The sequence below is a fragment of the Ziziphus jujuba genome, chromosome 6 (assembly GCF_031755915.1).
Source record: "Ziziphus jujuba cultivar Dongzao chromosome 6, ASM3175591v1".
Classification (NCBI taxonomy): Eukaryota; Viridiplantae; Streptophyta; class Magnoliopsida; order Rosales; family Rhamnaceae; genus Ziziphus; species Ziziphus jujuba.
Window position 1 is genome coordinate 22,433,353 of NC_083384.1, and position 7,154 is coordinate 22,440,506.

Below are 7,154 nucleotides of genomic sequence, written 5' to 3' on the forward strand. Positions count from 1 at the left end.
CTCCAGTAGCAAGAAACTACACACAAAACTGCAATTCCAATGCCAAAAAGTTCAACAAACTTGATCCAAACTCCAACAACAACAAAAAAAAAAAACAAAAACAAATCGAAAAAATTTATAGGTTTTATGCAATATGTTGTCAAATCTCTCTTTTTTCCTTTTTTTTTTAAATATATGAATGCAACTAATTAAGATTAAAATAGCAAATAAAAATCAACAATAAACCAAATTACTAAGAACTAATATGCAAAACAACCAACAAACTAAGAAGCAAAAATTTGGCTAAACAAAGAAACAAATTCGGCTCTGTAGAAAAAAAAAATTTTGGTAATGCAAAATGTGAAGAAGATAGGTGCAACCTTAACCTAATGCTAAAATTATAGATTAATATAAAACAAATTAAAACAAGTACAATAGATCAAACCTGAACAAAATTTGGCTCTGATACGAAATGATACGAACCTAGGTTAACTTACTCTTAAACCCGGATTATATTAGCCCGGATCACAATTAAGTTCAAGGTCTAATGGTCACCTTAACCCCTAATCAACTTGTGATTAGAAACTTTGATATATGATAAAGACGCTGCAATTGCTAATGGATGTCCTATTGATAAGTCAAATTAAAACACTTGATTTCTATTCAATGTTTTAAATGTTCAAAGAGAACAAAGAGAATTCTTTCTCACAATTATTTTCTGAATAATATTCTAAGCTACTTTCTCATTGAAAAATAAGCCTTTAAATAGGCTAAGAGTACAAAATAAAAAACCCTAAATAGGTAAAACAGCCATGAAGCATGATATGGCCGTAATTCTTACTTTCCTAATCTAAATTGAATTAATTAATTCCTTTGTTTTGAAATAGGAATTAATTCATTTAGAGTTAAATTAATAAAATATCAACTTTCCTAAGTTAATTTTTTCCAGCAAATAAATAAATACAAACCAAAATAAAAGATAGTTTCCTAAAACAAAAAAGTCAAACTCAAATTAGGAAACTAGTTGACTAGTTGACAACTAAGCTATTTTTATACGATCATCAACTAGTTTAGGCTCCAAATTAGCCCCCATATACTATGTAGGATGCCAAATATGATTAATATTGGTTCTCATATGTTGCCTTTGATTGAAACAAAAAGAAATTGCTTGAACAACAAAAGAGGACAAAGTCAGTGCCAAAATGAGCATTTTTGGCCAAAAAGAAAGCTTGTGCACAAATACTGAATTTCGATGCTTTTGCTTCCACCTTGATATAATTCCATGGACTTTTAGTGATATGAACTGAGTTCATAAAGTGTTGAATCCATTCCTTGCTGCCTGGAGTCCATAGATGCACCAAAACAATTACCCGAGTCCATCTCAGCCTTCACCACTTGGATGTATAAAACGGGCTTTGGTTCTTCAGGTTTTGTCATGCCTTCTTGAGAGTTAATAAATTCTTGTATGAATTCAGCCAAGTTATCCTTAAATCTTTTAGCTTGTGCCCTAGTGATTGGTCCAGTCTTCAATTGTATAGGATCCACACCCAATGGGTTGTAAATTGAACAGGTACTAACGAATTGTCATCAGCCGTGGGTGGCATGCTTGTCTTCTCCTTTTGCCATTCGGTGCTTCTCCTTTGTTGCATTTGTAATTAATCGCTAAATACCTCTTTTGGTATCAATGATTCAAGCTTAATATTCTTTCCTTTAAATCGGAATAGAATGGCATTTTCTTAACCATAATGTATGGTATCCTTGTCAAATTGCCATGGCCTTTCCAACAGAATATGACCACCATGCATAGGTACAAGATCACATAAAACCACATCCACATATATATCAATAGTAAACTTTACCTTGGTTTATTTATTTACCTTCATCTCTCCACTATCACTAGGCCATTGAAGTCTATATGGCTTGGAATGTTTGATTGTTGTTAATCCTAATTTCTCCACCACAATATTACTAATATCATTAGCACAACTTCTACTATTAGTAATCATACTACAATTGTTACGTTGAATGTTGCATCTAGTATGGAAGATTTTTCCCTTTCCACTTGATCTTCATCCTTATACACCGTTAAAAGCCTTCTTGCCACCAAGCTTAATTCAGCCCTTGGAGCTTGTTGTGTCTGGGGTTCACTTCCCCTTCAAAGTCTTCTCGTAATATTTGGTTTCAACTTCAGCTTCATCACTATCGGACTCCAACTCTCCATTGTCCTTCAGCACCATAATTCTTCAATTTGGACATTGGTTGGCAATATGTCCTCAACCCTGACACTTAAAACGCACAATATTATAAGTTCTAGATGTTTAGGTTCAAATTTACCACTCAATTTTGGTGTTTATGTGGATTCGGCCATATTGTCCCTCCTTAGCCGATTGGTGCTTCCTTCCTCCAATTTCGATTTTGGTTTTGATTCGAAAGGCGAATTACTTCTCCAAACACTTGAACTTGAACACCTGCTGTTTGAAACTCCTTCAAACCATGAGCTACTACCCCTCCTCTTGAATTAATTCTCAATTTTGATGGCCACATGTAGCATATCTGCCAACTCCACATATTGTTGTAATTCCACTTGGTTAGCAATATCTCGATTTAAGCCTCCTAAAAACCGAGCCATTGTTGCCTCATGGTCTTTAATCATGCTCAATCTCATCATGAGCATCTCCATATCCTTGTAGTAGTTCTCCACAGTCCTACTTCCTTGAGATAAAGATTGCAACCTTTGATGTAACAACCTATGGTAATGGCTTAGTACAAACCTTTTTCGCATGGCTCCTTTCATTTGTCTTTAAGTGGTTATTAATTCATTACCAACTCTCCTTCGGGTATTTGCTCATTGCTCCACCATTGTAAAGTATAATTTCCAAATTCCAAAGTGGCCAACTTAACCTTTTTAGTCTCCGAATAGTTATGAAAATCAAAGATCCTCTCCATCCGTTCTTCCCATTCTAAGTAAGCCTTCGGATCACTTTTACCCAAAAATAATGTATATTGACCTTAATCTTTCTGAGGTCATCTTCTTCATCTTGGGCTTGTTTTCCTCGGTTTTGTCTTCCTTGGAGAGAAAATATATCTTCGAACTCCTCCTCAAGGTTATCTCTAAAGTCACCTCTTCTAAATTCTTCCTTAAAAAATCCACAGCCTCCTCGAGCTTGACACGGCCTCCATGTAGTTCATGCCTTGGATTTGGTCCTCCTTGTGAATTTTCAAATCTGTCCATTCTTTGATCTAGTTTATCAAAGCGAGCATTCATCTTTTGCAATTGTTCCAATACCGGCAACATATTGGTAGGTTCGGCTACACTACTGAGACTCTCAACTCTCCATTGAATCCCACATGATCATCTCCAAATTCTCCTAAGGGATCACCTCCTCTTCTTAATCTTGATTCTGTCATGTTAGAGAAAATAATACAAAGAAAACCTCACCAAATTCACTCCTTCATATGTGTCACTCAAATAAGTTCTCGTCACTCGTGATTTCACATTAGTTTTAGCTTTTGACCCTCTTTTAAGCTCACACACTCTCTTGCCTTTTTCCACTCATAAGAATATCTCAAAGTTCTTTTTAAAACACACTTAAATAGCAACTAGATTACTAGTATGTCCTAATTAAACTTATCAATAAAATAGCAATAAAGCAAGCAAATACCAAGTGAATTTTTAATACCTAATTCTCGACTTTTCTAACCGAAAACAAGGAAACATAATAATGCAAAATTTCAGATTTAGTAAGGAAACAAACCAGTATATTTAAGAGACCAAAAATACAAGGATGAAATTTAGAAAAGGATCCAAACAAGTAACAAGAACACAATTCGAACAAATATGGAATAGTTGTTGGTTGCAGTTCTCGTAATTTAAATCTATGTCTCAAATCCTTAAACCAATTTTAATCCAATCAATTAACACCAATATTTAAATATCCAGCAACTAAATTTGAATGAGCAAACAGCAACTTCAACAATCACAATTGAATTTCCACACCAATCAAGCTCAATTTTTCAACTCTGTCAAACCTGGCTTTTGCACAAATTTTTATTTTTATTTTTTAACTTTAGCCTTCTACTTTATTTTTTTTCTTTTATCACTAACAAAATAACACCAACACAAAATCCAGCAGTACAATCAACACCAAAAATACAATTTCAAGCCAAATAACTCGTCAACCCCAATTGCACCTAACAAATTGCAAAATTTTAGGTTTATGCAATATGTTCACTAAATTCGTCTCTTTTTTTCTTTTTTTAATATATGAATGAAACTAATTAAGTTTAAAACAGAAAGGAAAAATTATAAATAAACCAAATTACTAAGAACTCATATGCAAACCAACCAACAAACTAGAAAGCAAAAATTCAGCTATCACAAAGAAACCTAATTCAGCTAGGAATATTTTTTTTATTTTTTTATTTGTTTTTTTAAATGCGGAATGGGTATGAGTAGAGAACAACCTTAACCTAATGTTAAAATTGTAGAATAACACAAAATAAAGCAAAGAAAATAAGATAGATCAAATCTGAACAAAATTTGGCTCTAATACCAAGTGATTCGAACCTAGGTTGACTTGCTCCTAAACCCATATTATATTAGCCTAGATCATAATTAAGTTCAAGTTCTAATGGTCACCTTGACCCCTAACCAAATTGTAATTAGAAATCTTGGTATATGATGAAGACACCACAATTCGTGATGGATGTCTTATTGATAAGTTAAACTAAAACACTCAATCTCTATTCGATGTTTTAGATGTTCAAAGAGAACAAAAAGAATTCTTCTCACAAATAATTTTCGAATAATAATCTAAGCTACTATTCCATTGAAAAATAAGCCCTTAAATAAGCTAAAGTTACAAGAAATAAAACCCTAAAAGAATTAGCTTGAATTAGGCCAACATAGAAAGAAATTAGGAAAGTGCCGAATTTTTTCAAGTTTCCTAAACTAATTTATATTAATTAATTCCTCAATTTTAAAATAGGAATTAATTAATTTACAATAAAAATAATAAAATACCAACCTTCCTAAATTAATTATTCTAGAAAATAATTAAATCAAAATCAAAATAAAAGACTATTTCCTAAAACAAAAGTCAAATTTCATATTAGAAAACTAGTTGACTAGTTTTTATTCCAAATCAGCTCCAATATGCCATGTAAGATGCCAAATAGGATTATAAATGGTTCTCATCTGTTGCCCTTGATTGGAATGATCAAAGCTTGCTTGGACTATAAGATAGCTCCTTCCCAACACCAAAATAGTGAAATTTGGCCATATTGGAATTGTATGAGCAAATATTGTGTTTGGTCAGCCTTGCTTTTGCCTTGGCATGATTTCATGTCCTCTCGATGTGTTCAATCAAGTTGATAGACCAACAAATCCATCACTTCCTGCCCAAAATCTTTAAATGTACTAAAACAGCTTCCCAAGTCTATTTCTGCCTTCACAACTTGGATGCTTAGCACGGGCTTAGAATATTCACGTATAATGATGACTTCTTGAGATTTAATCACACCTTGTATGAAACTAACCAGATTGTCCTTAAACCTCTTAGCTTGTGCCCTTGTAATTGGTCCCGTCTTCAGTTGCATAGGATCGGCACCCCAACGGGTTGTAGGTTGTACGGGTGTAGACCGATTCTCATCAACTCCCTAAATAGAATGGCCCTCTTTGTCATGCCGTGCCCCAACCCCAGTCCCCACATCCACTTTTTGTCACTCAAAACCCGAGAGGTTAGCTTTGCTAGCACAACATCAGGGTAGACTTGGTAACGTGTCACATTGAATCGTGTTCATGTTATATTGTGTCGTGTTCATGTAAAATTTAGTTAACTCAAACATGACCCGTTAAACTTTCATATGGAAATAAATAAACTCGAACACACTCATTAAATTATTGTATAACCCGTTATCCGATCCATTAACCCATTAAAAATATATATAAATTTGAAAATTTAAATTTGACTTAACTTTCAAATAATAAAATAATATTTTTTTAAAAACATCTTACAAAGAAATTTGTTTGTTTTTATATTTTTTTAAAAAAAAATTAAACTGAAAAAGAAGAAATTAATACATGCTTAACAATAAATTAAGTAATTTTAATATTATAAAACTTGTATCATTACAAAAATATCATTCTTTAATGGGTCTAATGGGTTTATCATGTATTATCATATTTTACCCGTTAAAATCTGTTAATTTATTGGATCTTATTGGGTAACACTCATACGAATCCGGAACAATATCGTGAACCCAAACCCATAAATTATCATACGAGTTTGTATCATATTATCGTGTTGTGTGAGATTTTACAAGACTTACATGAGGGTCGACTCCTTCATTCTATGCTGACCCCGGCCCAGGGTTGCCTTTTTGGTGGGCTTTCATTTTTATAATAATACTAGTGTCTTTTTCAAAAAAAAAAAAAAAACATATTTGAGATAGCTATTTTATACCAAAAAGAAATATAGACTTCAATTTTACTTGCCTATCTCTATAAAGATCTTAGCAGTCCACTCATATTTTACATTTAGAAGGATATAAGATGAAGAAACAAATGCAGGAGAAACTATTATAAATGGAAAAAAAAAATAGTTATAACAATAAAAAAATAATATATATAATAAAAAATAAAAAAATAAAAGTGTTTCCTTAAGTAATGCTACGTACATTTAAGAAAGTATATTTAAAACAAAAAAAAAAACAAAAACAAAAATGTGTGTTTCCTTAAGTAATGCTACATACATTTCCTTGGGTTTTTTTTAAAAAAATAACCATCCCACAAATCGATCCTTGAAAAATAAAAATAAAAAAATTTAAATCTAGCCAACTGTAGACATAAATGCCCTAAGCTAGATTGAAAATTACGAAATAGTTTTTCTCTTACCCTTTTCTTTTACCTCCTTTCTTAAACAACCCGTTCACCTAAAAAAAAAAAAACATTCTTGCATCTCATCTGTTCCCACTCTCTTTTTCTTGTATTTTTTCACTTTTGAAGCTAAACTCAGGTAAAAAAAAAAAAAATTATCTTATTAGATGAAACATTGGTGCTAAATGATGTAAAATTGTCCAACTACTCACTCCCTTATTCTTGTATTTTTTTTCATTTTTTTATTTTTAAAAGTTTTTTGATATGAGAATGTAATAAATTAGTTTATGAGCTGCTA